This window comes from Eubalaena glacialis, chromosome 13, assembly GCF_028564815.1.
Source record: "Eubalaena glacialis isolate mEubGla1 chromosome 13, mEubGla1.1.hap2.+ XY, whole genome shotgun sequence".
Classification (NCBI taxonomy): domain Eukaryota; kingdom Metazoa; phylum Chordata; class Mammalia; order Artiodactyla; family Balaenidae; genus Eubalaena; species Eubalaena glacialis.
The window spans coordinates 58,702,308-58,718,803 of NC_083728.1; the positions used below are offsets into that span (position 1 = coordinate 58,702,308).

Here is a 16,496-nt window from a genome sequence, read left to right on the forward strand (position 1 = left end):
GTCTGCGCAGGCGCAGAGCGATCCACGAGGTTCGCTTCCCATCCTCCTCCGGGGCCGGGGCGAGCATCAGAGAACTTGCCCACATCGCGCGGGGCGGGACTAGGCGGAGCGCGGCGCCCGAGGGCCATGTGGCTGCGTTTCTAGGCGGCGTCCGGCAAAGTCTGTTAAGTGTTGAGGAAGAGTTGGGGTGAGTTTAGGGCTCCGCTGCAGTTTTAAGTTGAAATTTGGGTGCACCACGGTTCACACAGGAAATGTATGCGGATTCATTGGCGGCCCCTCAGAGCGTACCTGCCTGAGGAGCCGACGGGTAAACGGAGGCGCCAGAGCTGGGGGCGGGGGGCGGGGGGTGGGGGCTGAGGGAAGATCTTCCAGAGACGCTTGCGAGCAGGTTGAGGCCTGGAGGGCGGGTCGCCCAATGCGGGCCGGGGCCGAGGCGATACCCACCCTCTCCAGGCTGCCAGGTGCAGGCTGTCCGGGCGTGAGGGGAACGTGAAGCCGGAGAGGTTCACCGCGGGCTGAAGTCGGAGAGACTATAAATCTATTAAAGGTTCTAACTTCAACCTGGGGTTATTGGGAGCCGGTAAAGATTTTGTTTTTAAAGGAGGTTTTAGTTGCAATGTAAAAATTGATCTGGAGAGGCAAGCCCGGAGGCCAGGAGACCCATTAGGAAGCTGCTGTAATGAAGGCGAGAAATGAGCGCGGCCTGGATTAGGAGTTGGAGTGGGGGAAGGGAGAGATATTAAGACGTTTGAATTGCCGTGACCTAATTAGTTGTTAACATTTGTAGGTTTTTGGAAAAAAAATTATAGGTTTCTGGCCTGAGCATCTGAGTAGAACGTGGTCCTAGTTACTGAAATAATGAACATAGGAGAAAGAGTAGTTTTGGAAGGGAGCTAATACATTTAGCTTTTTTTCCTTAAGATATAATTTACATATTTTAAAATTCACTCTCTTAAAGTGTTGGTTATTAGTATATTCACAGGGTTTTGCAACCATCATCACAATCTAATTCCAGAACATTTTATAACCCCAAATAGAAATCTCTGTACCCCTGAGCAGTTACTCCTCATTACCCCTTACTCCCTCTGGCAACCACCAATCTACTTTCTGTTTCTATGGATTTGCCTATTCTGTATATTTTATATAAATGGTATCGTACAATATGTCGCCTTCTGTCTGGCTTTTACGTAATGTAATGTTTTTAAGGGTCATCCATGTAGCATGAATCAATTCTTCAGTTCTTTTAATGATGGGATAATATTCCCCTTTATGGATATACAACATTTTATTTATCTATTTATCAGTTGATGGACATTTGGACTGTTTCCACGTTTTGGCTGTTACAGCTAATGGTCATGTGAACATTCGTGTATGAGTGTTTGTGTTTTTGTTCTCTTGGGTATATACCTTAGAGTGATTGCTGGGTCATACATTTAGTTCCGAGTGTTGAGTTTCAAATGCTAATAGGACTTCGAAGAACTTTCTGTGTATGAAGGTGCTAGGAGGTGTTACTTGCTCTCTGGTTTTGGAAACCTAAGTTAGTTTGTAATATGGTTTCCAACTGGATTAGCTAAGTAGACAGCACAAGAGTGGTAGGGGTGGAGTGTCTCATCTGTACCAGTGGGATATTAATTTATAAGAGGTGACTGGGTGAGAACACGGAGAAGCTAGTGCCACTGAAAGAAAAATGTATTACATTTCCAGAGAGAAGAGGGCATGCCATGCCACACAGGGAAGGTTTTGGTCAGGAGGCAGAAGCAGGAATGAGGGGAAAGCCTAGGTTGGAGTCTTATTCACTGAAAAAGGCAAGGCAGGGCAGGGTAAACAGTTTAGGACTAGCTAGTTTGAGTAATTATGGTGGGCTTTGGGCTATAGGGATGGTCCCTAGTTGCCTGGTACCTGGCCTGGGATGATTCAGGGCAGGGGCAATATTGAGTTCATCTGTGGGAGATAAAGGAATTGATGAGTGTGCATATGAGAGGCTGCTCCCAAGTAAATTGATTACTATCTTTGGGAATTAGCTAGTCCTGGGAAGGTTAGTCTCTCCCCACCAGCGAGATTTTTAAGATGTCAAAACATCATACAGTACAGGGAAAAAAATTGATTAATGCATGGGGACATGGCTGGGATGATGTGAAGGACAGTTGTGAAGGTGATGCGTATTTTTCTCCAATTTAGGATTTAAATCTCTTAGAAGCCTGGGGAAGAAAACTCTGCTCCCTTTCTCCCCTCTGTCACCTGCTCAATCTGGCCATTTTAAGCAAAATGAATTATTGAAGTGTAGTTTAGAGAGGGGAGTGTTCCTTAAACCTTAGCTTCTCAACTGATTTACCTGTGGAATATTTTAAACTGGAATACTTGGACACCACCCTTAGACCTGCTAAATAAATCTTGGGTAGGGTTCCCAGCCTGTGTCTTTTGAAAGTTTCACAGATGATTCTGATGGTCTCTAAGTTAGAGACTGCTGGTCACTACATTTAGCCAATACCTACTGAGCAAATCCTATAGGCTAAATATAAAAGAGATGCCAAAAGCTGAGTGAGGGGTGATTGGAATTTAGAGTTAGACATGATTCCTCCCTTCAAGGAACAAAGTTCTGGGGCAGCTTTCTCTTTGACCCAAGGTGAACCATGGGAGCCCCCTTGACCTGGACCCAGTTATTACTTAGCTCCAGCAGAAGCTCTGAGGTTCACACTCTTCCACTGGAATTACAGGAGTCATCCAGTGTGACTAAGCTGAGGGACAGTATCCAAAAACAATGTTATCGAGTCCATGTTATTTCAGTGGGAATACTGCATGTTTGCTCCCCGCCAGCATTTGTGGCAGAACTTCCCTGCCAAAACACTAAAGCCAGCGACATGAAGGAACATTTAATATATTAAAAGGTCAGAATTGTCCTTATGTTTGATAAACTTTACATGGTTTTTCAGAAAGAGAATAGATGCAGAAGTGTGTGGAAAATTTTAGACACAATGTAAAGAGTGTTATTTCAAGTAGAGGCTCTGTTTTCCAAGCCCATAGAAGCCCATAGGAGTAGATTTGGGGTCCAGGGGAAACAGGCAAAGGTTGAATATGCTATGATTATTACTTGATTACCCTCCTGGAATATTTCCTTTTTGGAAACTTCTGGCATCTTCCACAGAGTTAATGTTTTAAACAGTTCTGTGGAAGAAGTGAAAGGCCCTTTTCCCAGGTCTGTGGTTTGGTTATAAATCACAAAACCAAAACCTGCCCAGCTGCCTCTCATTTATCTTGGCAGGGGTTGGGGAGAGGGCAGATTGAACAAGGGAAGGGTTGTCTGTATTCTCAGTTCTTTGGTCATATAAGCTTTTATTTACTGTTGTATAATCCTGTTTCCTACACTGCCAAAATTGTTGAAATCCAGAGGGGAAATGACTGTTTCACATGTCAAAGTGTACAAAAGTCATTCTAGGTTATGCTGCATTTCTGTCTACCACTGCTGCCATTTGTGTGATATATACTTCTGTTAATTTTGCTAGATGAGTTTGAGGGGAGATTGCATGCAGACGTACTGACCTCAACTGCAGAACAGCATTCTCCTTAATAAAGTTGATAATGCCACTCATAATTTTGATGTTAAAATTAAGTCAAGTCATCTTCCACTTAATATTGTTAAGATAACAATACTCCCCCCAAGCAATCTACAGATCAGTGTAATACCTGCCAAAATCCCAATAGCCTTTTTTGCAGAAATGGAAAAACTTGAAGTTCATATGGAATTGCAGGGGGTCCTAAATAGCCAATCTTGAAAAAGAACAAAGTTGGAGGATGCACACTTCTGATTTCAAAACTTACTTACAGAGCTACAGTAATCAAGACTGTGCTACTGGCATAAGAATAGACATTCAAGTCAGTGGAATAGAATTAAGTGCCCAGAAATAAACCCATACATTCATGGGCAATTGATTTTTGACTAGAATGCCAAGACCATTCTATGGGGAAACAGTAATCTCTTGAACAAATGATGCTGGGACAACAGAATATACACATGCAAAAGAATGAAGTTGGATCCTTACCTCATACCATATAGAAAAATTAACTCAAAATGGATCAAAGACCTAAATGTAAGAGTAAAACCATAAAACTCATAGAAGAAAACAGGTAAATCTTCATGACCTTGGATTTGACAGTGGTTTCTAGATAGAGCACCAAAAGCACAAGCAAGCAACAAAAGAATTCAGTAGATAAACTGGACTTCATCAAAATTTAAAGCTTTTGTGCATCAAAGAGGACTATCAAGAGAGGGGAAAGAAAACCCACAGAATGGGAGGAAACATTTTAAAATCATATATCTTATAAGGGTCTGGTATCCACAATATACAAAAAGCTCTTACCACTCAACAACAAAAAGGAACAACCCAATTAGAAAATGGACAGAGGGACTTCCCTGGTGGTGCAGTGGTTAAGAATCTGCCTGCCAATGCAGGGGACACGGGTTCGATCCCTGGCCCGGGAAGATCCCACATGCCGCGGAGCAACTAAGCCCATGCACCACAACTACTGAGCCTGTGCTCTAGAGCCTGTGAGCCCTAGAGCCCGTGCGCCACGACTACTGAGCCCATGCGCCACAACTGCTGAAGCCCGCGCGCCTAGAGCCTGTGCTCTGCAACAAGAGAAGCCACCGCAATGAGAAGCCCACCCACCACAACGAAGAGTAGCCCCCGCTCGCCACAACTAGAGAAAGCCCATGTGCAGCAGTGAAGACCCAACACAGCCAAAAAATAAATAAAATTTTAAAAAATAATAATCTTTAAAAAAAAAAAAATGGGCAAAGGACTTGAATAGACATTTCTCCAAAGAAGATATATAAATGGCTAACAAGCACATAAAAAGATGCTTAACATCATTAGTCATAGAGAAATACAAATCAAAACCACCGTGAGATACCATCTCTCACCCATTAGGACAGCTTAAAAAAAAAGCCAAAACCCCCAAAACAGAAAATAAGTGTTGGTGAGAATGTGGAGAAATTGGAACCCTCATACATTCCTAGAGGTGCAAAATGGTGCAGCTGCTGTGGAAACCAGTTTGGTGGTTCCTTAACAGGGTAAACATAGAATTACCATATGACCCAGTAATTCTCTTCCTAGGTATTTGCTCAGAAGAGTTGAAAAAAAGGTGTTCAGGACAGAGTGGTGACTTCCAGGCTTCTCACATGCGGAAGTAGAAACCAGAAGTCCTGTTGCTGGTAGATAAGAAAGCAACTGACCCTTGTATATTAATCTTTTTTTTTTTTAATTTATTTATTTATTTTTGGCTGCGTTGGGTCTTCGTTGCTGCATGGGGGCTTTCTCTAGTTGTGGCGAGTGGGGGCTACTCTGTTGCGGTGCACGGGCATCTCATTGCGGTGGCTTCTCTTGTTGCAGAGCACAGGCTCTAGGCGCACAGGCTTCAGTAGTTGTGGCTTGTGGGCTCTAGAGCGCAGGCTCGATAGTTGTGGCACATGGGCTCCAGAGTGCAGGCTCAGTAGTTGCTCCGCGGCATGTGGGATCTTCCTGGATCAGGGCTTGAACCTGTGTCCCCTGCATTGGCAGGTGGATTCTTAACCACTGTGCCACCAGGGAAGCTCCTTGTATATTAATCTTGTATTGTCCAACTTTGACATAGTCATTTATTAGTTCTAGGAGGTTTTTTTTTATTGATTCGTTGGGATTTTCTACATAGAGAATCATGTCATCTATGTACAAAGACTATTTTATTTCTTCCCTCTCAATCTGTATAACTGTTATCTCCTTTTCTTGTCGTATTACCTAGGACTTCCAGTAATGGGAGTGGTAAAAATAAGGCATTCTTACCTTCTTCCTGATCTTAGCAAGTAAGCATCTAATTTCTCACTGTTAAGTATGCTGTTAGCTGAATGGTGTTTCATCGTGATAAAATATATGTAACATAAAATTTATAATTTTAACTATTTTTAAGTATACAACTCAGTGGCATTAAATGCTTTCACACTGTTGTACAACCATCACCACTATCCACACACTATCCATCTCCAGAACTTTTTCATCATTCCATTTTGGGGACCTAGAAGTGAAGTTGCTAGATCATGGTAATTCTATGTTTAATTTTTTGAGGAATCTCAATACTGTTTTCCGCTGTGGCTGCACCATTTTACATCCCTATCAGCAGTGCACAAGGATTCCAATTTCTCCATATACTCATAAAAACTTGTAATTTTTTAAAAATGATAGCCATTCTAATGGGTGGATAGTGATAGTTCATCACGGTTTTGATTTGCATTTCCCTGCTAATTAATGATAATGAGCATTTTTCATGTGCTTATTGGCCATTTGCATATCTTCTTTGGAGTAATGTCTATTCAAGTCCTTTGCCCATTTTTTTTTTTCTTTGCCCATTTTTAAATTTGGTTGTTTGGTTTTTGTTGTTTAGTTGTAGGAGTTCTCTATATATTCTGAATACCAGACTGTAATAAGATAAATGATTTCCAGATATTTTCTCCCACTTCATGGTTGTCTTTTCACTTTCCTGATAGTGTCCTTTGATGCACAAAAGTTTTTAATTTTAATGAAGTCCAGTTTACCTATATTTTCTTTTGTTGGTGATTTTGGTGTAATAGCCAAGAAATCACTGCCAAATCCAATGTTGGGCAGTTTTACCCTATGTTTGCTTCTAAGAGTTTTATAGTTTTAGCTCTTACATTTAGGCCTTTGTCCATTTTGAGTTATTTTTTGTTATAAAATGAGGCAAGGGGCTAAGTTTGTTCTTTTGCATGTGGACATCCAGTTTTCCCAGTACCATTTGTTGAAAAGACTGTTCTTTCCCTGTTGAATAGTCTTGGCACTGTTGTTGAAAATCACTTGACCTTATGCAAGTGTTTATTTTTGGGCTCTTTATTATATTGGTTTACATGTCTGTCGTTATGCTAGTATCGCACTGTTTTGATTACTGTAGCTTTGTACTAAGTTTCGAAATCAGGAAGTTTGAGAGACACCTCCAACTTTGTTCTACTTTTTCAAGGTAGTTTTGGATATTTGGGGGTCCCTTGATATTCCATATGAATTTTAAGACAGGTTTTTCTATTTCTGTGAAAAAAAAAAAAGTCATTGAGGTTTTGATAGGGATTGCTTAAATAGGTAGATAATTTCGGGTAGTACTAACATCTTATTAACAATATTAAGGACTTCCCTGGTGGTGCAGTGGTTAAGAATCCACCTGCCAATGCAGGGGACATGGGTTCGAGCCCTGGTCCGGGAAGATCCCACATGCCACGGAGCAATTAAGCCTGTGCACCACAACTACTGAGCCTGTGCTCTAGAGCCCACAAGCCACAACTACTGAGCCCATGCACCTACAGCCTGTGCTCCACAACAAGAGAAGCCACCACAATGAGAAGCCCGCGCACTGCTACGAAGAGTAGCCCCTGCTCGCCGCAACTAGAGAAAGCCTGCGCACAGCAACGAAGACCCAACACAGCCAAAATAAATAAATAAATTTATTAAAAAAAAAAAAAGTTAAGTCTTCCAATCCGTGAATATGAGATGTCTTTCCATGTATTTATGTCTTTTTAAAATTCCTTTCAGCAATGATTTGTATTTTTCAGTTTATAAGTCTTTCACCTCCTTGATTAAGTTTATTCCCAAGTATTTTTTTAAAATTTATTTATTTTATTTATTTACTTGTTTTTGGCTGTGTTGGGTCTTCGTTGCTGCCTGTGGGCTTTCTCTAGTTGTGGCGAGTGGGGGCTACTCTTCGTTGCGGTGCGTGGGCTTCTCATTGTGGTGGCTTCTCTTGTTGCAGAGCACAGGCTCTAGGTGCGCGGGCTTCAGCAGTTGTGGCGCGCGGGCTTAGTAGTTGTGGCTCGTGGGCTCTAGACCACGGGCTCAGTAGTTGTGGCGCACAGGCTTAGTTGCTCCGTGGCATGTGGGATCTTGCTGGACCAGGGACCGAACCCGTATCTCCTGCATCGGCAGGCAGATTCTTAACCACTGTGCCACCAGGGAAGTCCCCATATTCCCAAGTATTTTAAATCTTTTTGATGCTATTGTAAATGGGATTGTTTTCTTAATTTCATTTTAGGATTGTTCATTGTTAGTGTATAGAAGTGCAACTGGTCTCTGTTGTTTTGTTTTTCTCTATTACCACTGTACTCTTTATTATTTCCTTCCTCCAGCTAGCTTTGGGTTTAGTTTGCTTTTCTTATTTCCTTAAGGTGTAAAGTTAGTCTATTGCTTTGATATCTTTCTTTTTTTTTTTAATGAACTTATTTATTTATTTATTTTTGGCTGCGTTGGGTTTTCGTTGCTGCACACGGGCTTTCTCTAGTTGTGGCGAGTGAGGGACAGTCTTTGTTGCAGTGCACGGGCTTCTCATTTTGGTGGCTTCTCTTGTTGCAGAGCACGGGCTCTAGGCGCACGGGCTTCAGTAGTTGCGGCATGCGGGCCCTAGAGTGCGTGGGGCTTCAGTAGTTGCAAGCGTGGACTCAGTAGTTGTGGTGCACAGGCTCTAGGGTGCTCGGGCTTCAGTAGTTGTGGTTCACAGGCTCTAGAGTGCAGGCTCAGTAGTTGTGGCGCACGGGCTTAGTTGCTCCGCGGCATGTGGGATCTTCCCGGACCAGGGATCGAACCCGTGTCCCCTGCATTGGCAGGTGGATTCTTAACCACTGCACCACTAGGGAAGTCCATCTGTTCACTTTCCTTCATTCTTTTTTCTTTCTGATCCTCAGACTCAATAATTTCATGTGTCTTCAAGTTCTCTGATTCTTTTGTCAGCCTGCTCAAATCTGCTGTTGAACCTCTCTATGAATTTTCTCATTCATTTATTATATTTTTCAGCTCCAGAATTTTGTTTGGTTCTTTGTTGTAATCTCTCTCTTTGTAGATATTCTCATTTTGTTCATAATATCATTTTCCAGATTTGCTTTCCCTCTTTGTGTTTTCCTTTAGCTCTTTGAGCATATTTAAGACAGCTGTTAGAAAGTCTTTATCTGGTAAATCTTATGTTGTGCTTCCTCAGGGATAGTTTTTGCCAGTTTATATTGTTCTTTGGATGAACCATGTTATCCTATTTCTTTGTTTGCCTTTTATTGTTTTTGTTGAAAATTAGGTATTTGGAAAAAACAGCCACCTTTCCCTGTCCTTGCAGGCTGGCTCTGTTGTGCCTGGGCAGTCCTTCACTGATTGACTGGACTTGCTTTGAGCGTAGGGATCAGCCCAGGTGAAAGCTTAAGGTCGTCTCTGAGGATTTGTTTTGCCTGGGTCTGTGTGTGGCTTTTTTCATTTCCTCTTTATACACAGCTGTTTTTGAATGTCTTAACTTCCCAAGAGTCTCATCTCCAGCTTCTGTTTGTGGCCATAGGTTATCTATTGTATGTCTTCACTCATAAGCTCTTGCTTAAGGCATCTCAGAGTCTGATATCCTTGTAGCCTTCATGATTAGTGCCTGTTGATTTTCTCTGCCTGAGATTCAAGTTAGGTGGACAGAGATCAGTCCTTCAGACAGTCCCAAGACTGGTTAGAACATTGCAAATAAGGTCAGCTCTGCTCCCTCTGATTTGAGGGAGGGAACTGGGAACTGGTCTGCTGCCTCCTCTAGACCAAGACACTGCCATGCCAAGGCGGGTGGGCATTGATTGCACATTCATTTGGCTGCTATAGACGTTTGACTGTTCTCCAGATCTCCTGTAAAGTTAGTTCAGCCCGTTTTGGATTGTTTTTTGTTGTCTCTGTGGGAACAAGGGCTTAGAGCTTCCTAGTCCTCCATTTTGCTGATGTCACTCCTTACCTGTAGGTTTTTTGTTTTTTTAATATTTATTCATTTATTTGGCTGCGCCGGGTCTTCGTTGCAGCGTGCAGGATCTTTAGTTGCGGCATGTAAACTCTTAGTTATGGCATGTGGAATCTAGTTCCCTGACCAGGGATTGAATCTGGGCCCCCTGCATTGGGAGCACGGAGTCTTAGCCCCTGGACCACCAGGGAAGTCCCAACCTGTAGGTTTTTTTGTGCATAATCTTTATCATATTAAGGAAGTTCCTCTCTATTCTCAGTTTGCTGAGTTTTTATGGTTTTTTTTAAAAGTATTGAATTTTGTGAAATGCTTTTTTTTTAATGTGTGTTGTTATGATCATGTGATTTTTCTTCTTTGGCCTGTCAGTGTGAGAATTTATCTTAATTGATTATTGAATGTTGAGCGAGCCTTTCATACCTGGAGTAATTTGCACTTGGTCATGATGTGTAATTCTTTTTATACAGTGTTTGGATTTTATTTTATTTTATTTTTTAAAATTTATTTTTGGCTGCATTGGGTCTTTGTTGCTGCGCGTGGGCTTTTCTCTAGTTGCGGCGAGCAGGGGCTATTCTTCGTTGCGGTGTGCAGGCTTCTCATTGAGGTGGCTTCTCTTGTTGCGGAGCAGAGGCTCTAGGTGCACGGGCTTCAGTAGTTGTGGCACGCAGGCTCTAGAGCGCAGGCTCAGTAGTTGTGGTGCACGGGCTTAGTTGCTCCGCGGCATGTGGGATCTTCCCGGACCAGGGATCGAACACGTGTCCCCTGCATCGGCAGGTGGATTTTTAACCACTGCGCCACCAGGGAAGTCCTTGGATTTTAATTGTTTATATTTTGTTGAACGTTTTTGTATCTATGTTCATGAGAGAGATTAATTTGTACTTTCTTTTCTTGTAATGTGTTTTGGTATTAGAGTGATGCTGATGTCACAGAATAAGTTAGCAAGTATTCCCTCTGCTTCTACCTTCTGAAAGAGACTGTGGAAAATTGGTATAATTTCTTGTTAAATATTTGGTAGAATTTACCAGTGAACCCATCTGGGCCTGATGCTTTCTGTTTTGTAAGGTTATTTGTTCATTTCTTTGGTAGATCTAGGTCTACTCAGATTGTCTCTTTCTGTTTGTGTGAGTTTTGGCAGATTGTGCTTTCAAGGTTTGGTTCATTTCCTGTTAAGTCAGCAGTCCCCAACCTTTTTGGCACCAGGGACCAGTTTCGTGGAAGACAGTTTTTCCACGGACAAGGTGGGGAGGGAGGGTTGGTTCAGGTGGTAATGCAAGCGATGGGGAGTGATGCGGAGCGGCAGATGAAGCTTCGCTTGCTCTCTAGCCTACCCGCCTGCCTGCCCACCTGCCCGCCCACCGCTCACCTCCTGCTTTCAGCCCGGTTCCTAACAGGCCGCAGACTGGTACCGGTCCGTGGCCCGGGGGTTGGGGACCCCTGTTCTAAGTTATTACATTTGTGGGCATAGAGTTGTTCATAGTATTCCTTTATTATCTTTTTAATGCCCATGGGATCTGCAGTCATGTCCCCTTTTCATTTTGGATATTAGTAATATGTGTCTTCTCTCTTTTTTTCTTAGCTCAGCTAGTGGTTTACTGATGATCTTTTCAAAGAACTGTCTTCTGGTTTCTTGATTTTCTCTATTTCTTGTTTTCAACTTCATTGATTTCTCCTCTAATTTTCTTTATTTCTTTTCTTCTGCTTACTTTGGAACTAATATGCTCTTCTTTTTTTTTTTATAAATTTATTTATTTATTTTTGGGTGTGTTGGGTCTTCGTTTCTGTGCGAGGGCTTTCTCTAGTTGCGGCGAGCGGGGGCCACTCTTCATCGCGATGCGCGGGCCTCTCACTCTCACGGCCTCTCTTGTGGCGGAGCACAGGCTCCAGACGCGCAGGCTCAGCAGTTGTGGCTCACGGGCCCAGTTGCTCCGCAGCATGTGGGATCTTCCCAGACCAGGGCTCGAACCCGTGTCCCCTGCATTGGCAGGCAGATTCTCAACCACTGCGCCACCAAGGAAGCCCTGCTCTTCTTTTTTTAGTTTCCTGAAGTGGATGCTTAGATTATTGAGTTCAGATATTTTTTCTTTTCTAATACATGGATTCAATGCCATTAATTTCCTTCTAAGCACTGTTTTCACTGCATCTCACAAATTTTGATAAGTTGTATTTTTGTTTTCATTTAGTTCAAAACATTTCTTAATTTCTCCTTTGATCTATGTGTTATTTGGGAATGTGTTATGTAATCTCCAAGTGTTTGGGGATTTTCCAGCTCCTTTTCTGTTACTGATTTCTGATTTAATTCTGTTGTGGACTGAGAGCATACATTGTATGATGTCTGTTCTTTTAAATGTGTTAACGTATGTTTTATGTTCCAGAATGTTGTCTATCTTGGTGACTATTCCATGTGAACTTGAGAAGAATGAATATTCTTCTGCATGAAGTAGTCTATAGATGTCTATTATATCCAGTTGATTGATGGTTTTGTTGAGTTCAGCTATGTCCTTTTCTGCCTTTTGGATGTGTCCATTTCTGTCATAGGGGTGTTGAAGTCTGCAGCTATAATAGTGGATTCATCTGTCTCTTTTTGCAGTTCTATCAGTTTTTCCTTCATGTATTTTGAAGCTCTGTTATTAGGTACATACACATTAAGGATTATTATGTCTTCTTGAAGAGTTGGCCCAGTTATTATTATGTAATGCCCCTCTCTTTTTAAAAATAAATTTATTTATTTATTTTTGGCTGCGTTAGGTCTTCGTTGCTGTGTGCAGGCTTTCTCTAGTTGCGGCGAGCGGGGGCTACTCTTCGTTGTGGTGCGCGGGCTTCTCATGGCAGTGGCTTCTCTTGTTGCGGAGCATGGGCTCTAGGCACATGGGCCTCAGTAGTTGTGACGCATGGGCTTAGTTGCTCTGCGGCATGTGGCATCTTCCCGGACCCGGGCTCGAACCCGTGTTCCCTGCATTGGTAGGCGGATTCTTAACCACTACACCACCATGGAAGTCCTGAGTTGTGTGATCTTTTTCAGTGTTGATCTGATGTTCATCCCATACTGTGTGTTTTTGCATTTCAGATATTTATACCATCTCTAGAGGTTCCATTTAGGTCTTTTTATAGCTTCCATTTCTCTCATTATGCTCATGTTTCCCTCTACTTTCTTGAATTTGTGAAGCATGTTTATAATATCTGTTTTATTGTCCTTGTCTGATAATTCCTTTATATCTTTCACTTCTAGGTCAGTTGCTATTGATTGCTTTTTCTTATGGTCATAAGTCATATTTTCTTCTTTTTCACATACCAGGTATAGCAGTTGTCAATCCACCCTTCATCGCCGGCTTGTGATACTGGAACATTCCTCCCTTGCCAGCTAGCCTGATACTAACCTTTGTCAGTGGAGGGCGCTGGAGGAGAAAGGGCCTGTCATCCTGGTTCTTTGTGCTTTGCTCATTCCTGTTTTGTGACATTGGCTCACCCCCAGTGAATTTCTGTGGCACCTTCTCAGGCGGCTTCCTAGCTGCAAATTCAGCAGCACTTGCCTGGGTGCCAGCGATGAGGCTCTTTATATATTTGGAAGGGGGTAGGCACTTGCATGGAACCCAGGCAAGTTCCATGGGTACCCCAGCTGGACTCCTGGTAGCTCTCTAGTGAGTTCATCAGCACCTCCACCCTGGTGGCTTCCCAGTACTCTCTGCAGACAGCTTCCCAGCTAATTCTGTTGGCACCCTCTCAGGTGGCTTTCAGCCCCCAGCCTTGGCCTGGGACAGCCCAATAAACTTCACCATCCAGTGAGCTGTGATCTCGCAGCTCTGAGTCGTTCTCTTGTATACCTCCCTTCACCCTAGGGTATTCTATAGAGTTCTCTTTTGGTTCCTTTTAGTTAATTCCCTATAAATATTTAATAATTCTTTATACTAAACTTCCCTTGTTTAAAATACTATGTGGTATCTGTCCCCTGGCTGTACCCTGGTCGATAGACCTGGCAATTTCCTTATTGGCTACTAGACATTGTAAATTTATGTTGTTGGTTGCTGGGTTTTGTTGTATTCCTTCAAATAGTATTAATCTTGGTCTGGCACCCAGTTAAGTTCCTTGGCATCAGTTGATCCTTTAGAGGATTGCTCCCGAGCTGCGTTAGGGTGGTCCAGAGCTGCCTTTGGTCTACAGCTAATTTAGCCTCATTACTAAGGGTGATGCCCTTCTGAGGATTCTACCCAATACCCTGTGAATGAGGAAGTCTTTCCATGGTGGCTTATGGGAACACAGTTTATTCCCTTCCTGTGTGAGCTCTGGGGATTGTTCTGTCTGCTCCTTTCCAGGGGTTCTTGCCCCAGCCTCCTCACATAGTTTTTCTTACACAGGTACAGACTTGTCCTTAGCTGAAGACACGAGGGAATCCTCTTTGGATCCTGGAGCTCTGCTTTCTGTACAGCCCCCTGCTCCCCAACATTTTGCTGTACACATTCTAGCCACCTGGGCCTCCCTGACTTCCTCAGTGTCTCGTCCACTCAGGAGACAGCCAGGTCTGAGTTTCCCTTCCCTGCACTGTAGCCTAGAAACTGCCTCAGCTATGGCTGGTCAGTCATAGGGCCCAGAGTTCCCTGGCGGTCCAGTGGTTAGGACTCGGCGCTTTCATTGCTGTGGGCCCGGGTTCAGTCCTGGTCGGGGAACTAAGATCCCACAAGCCACATGGTGCAACACCGCCCCCCGTCCCTGCCCCGCCACAAACACACAAAAATCATAGGGCCCAGTGTGTTGGTGTCCCTCCTCCCTGGGATCACTGTCCTGTACTTATCCAGTGACTGAAAACCATCACATCATCTCTTGTCCAGCTTTCTTGTTGTTTAGGGCCCCTGTTACTCCATCTTGAATGAGTGAATAAACACACAAACAAATGAAACAGCCTGATGAAATTTCAGGACAAGTTGGTACCCTGTAGCTAAGTTGACTGACATTATTAACGCTTCCTTTTTTCTTCTTTTTAAACCAGTCACGTGTGAATGGGAGCAGCAAGATGGCACAGGCTGTGAGGGAGTGACATGGTGGCAGTCTGGTGTTGGCTCCCCAGCAAATTTGCATTTTACCAGCTTTCCGCACTGTGTCATTTGTGGGCTGAGGCACCTGCGAAGATCAGTGCCTCCTCACAGGAGCCCAAGTGAGGAAACAGCTGATCACCAATGCATTTGCGTAGGCCTCCTCTATGGCCTGCTACGACTTCAGCAGTCTTTGGACGATGGGGAACCAGACCGACAAGGCACCCGCCTCAGGCCCCTCTGGCCTTGGCCAGAGGACCAGGTGGGAGTGCGCTGGAGTGGGCTCATTCCTGGCATCCTGAGGTCATCGCTGCTTCTGCCTGAGGCCCTGTCCCTTGACTGGCGGCTGTGCTTTTATGCAGGCCCTGGGGAAGAGAGTCTGGAAAGCCAGCCTCACAGGTAAGTGGACATGTTTTCTAAGCTGGTATAGAAGTGGGGTGAGATGCAGTGCCATTCCCCAGAGCCCAGAGCCCTACGATTCCTGAGGAGGCAGAGGTCTCTGCGGCTGCCTTTCCTGTTCTCCTGGGGGCACATTCTCTTCTAGTAGCCAGGAATCTACATGCCTCAGGCCCCCTCACTGGGGCAGTGTCTGGACCTTTGGGTAGAGAAGTGGGGGCAGGGCCCTATGTCTGCCCACATTTGGCAGGCCCTTTGGGGAGCCCTCACACTGGTGGGGGGCCTGGGCAGGACAAGTGCAGCACCCTTCCCTCACAGCAGGCCCGATGAGGTGACTGCCCTGGAGGCTGGGTAGGGGGAAGCTGAGGCGCGGGGGGAGAATGGTTCAGTGGGAGCCTTTCTCCTCACATGACTGAGCCCCCCACAGGCTCTCACTGCACGTGTCCCCACCCCCAAGAGAAGCTGAGTTATAGGAACATTACAGCTCACAGCTTCCCGTGGTAGTGGGGGCAGGGAGAAGTACCCAGGGGAGCTCAGGGACCGTGGTCTTTTCCTCACTGGTGGGGCCACATTGCTCAATGTCCTATACTCTGAGGTCCAGAGATGCTTAGAGAATGGAGGGTGAGCAGAGGCTGATGACTAGTAGGCACGGTGACCAGGGGAGGTAGGGAAGACATGGTACCAGCCTTCCCTAGCTGCTCATCCAGGAAGGAGTAGGCAGAGTTGGAAAGACACACTGCACTTGGGACTCAGGTCTGAGGGTCTGTGGTGAGAGCTGTGGTGGCTACTGCATCGTGGGGCTGTACCATACACGGGCATCGTCCCCTGGGGCCATAGATCCTCGTGAGAGTCCTGCTGGGCTCCGGCTCAGGCATGGGCAGCCCCCTCCTCTCCATGGAGATGGGCCCGGACCACCTCCTCTCTAGGGTCAATCCTCAACCTTTGCCTGGGACGTCCATGACAGGACGGAGTTGTTCTGAGCTCTCTGCTATCTGGCTGCGCTTTACCTGAGTATCGTTCTGACGGCCACTTACCCCACGGGAAGCCTCCTTCCCCTCTGCTCCCCTCCTGTTAGGAGCTGTAACTTTGGTGCTCCCTTATCACTCTTGGTTACGTGTCTCCATCCCACCAGGATTTGGGATGTGGAGGCTGAGGAGCCTGGGCCAGTGGCAGAAGCCTGTTCCTTTACTTAGTCATCAGGGAGGACCAAGTCGGGCTCCTCTTGTGTGAGATGCTCACACTTAAATGGGCACAACCAGAGCAGCTGAAGAGGTTGGAGCATCTAAAGACATTGTCATTTTTAAGTCTTTTGTCATT

The 16,496-nt window shown here is 44.6% G+C and overlaps 1 protein-coding gene across 7 annotated transcripts in view; it reads left to right on the plus strand.

Annotated features, from left to right (window-relative positions):
- Positions 1-64: 64 nt before the first annotated feature.
- Positions 65-16,496, plus strand: part of DNASE1 (deoxyribonuclease 1) — a 36,731-nt gene continuing 20,299 nt past the window's right edge. For 6 of the 7 annotated variants that reach the window (XR_009703364.1, XR_009703366.1, XR_009703365.1 and 3 more), the window contains exons 1-2: positions 65-187; positions 14,741-15,182. The gene's annotated coding sequence lies outside the window, so the exon portion shown is untranslated. Of the gene's footprint in view, positions 188-242; positions 308-14,740; positions 15,183-16,496 lie in introns of those variants that run through there. The other variant, XM_061209261.1, reaches the window with a different exon arrangement.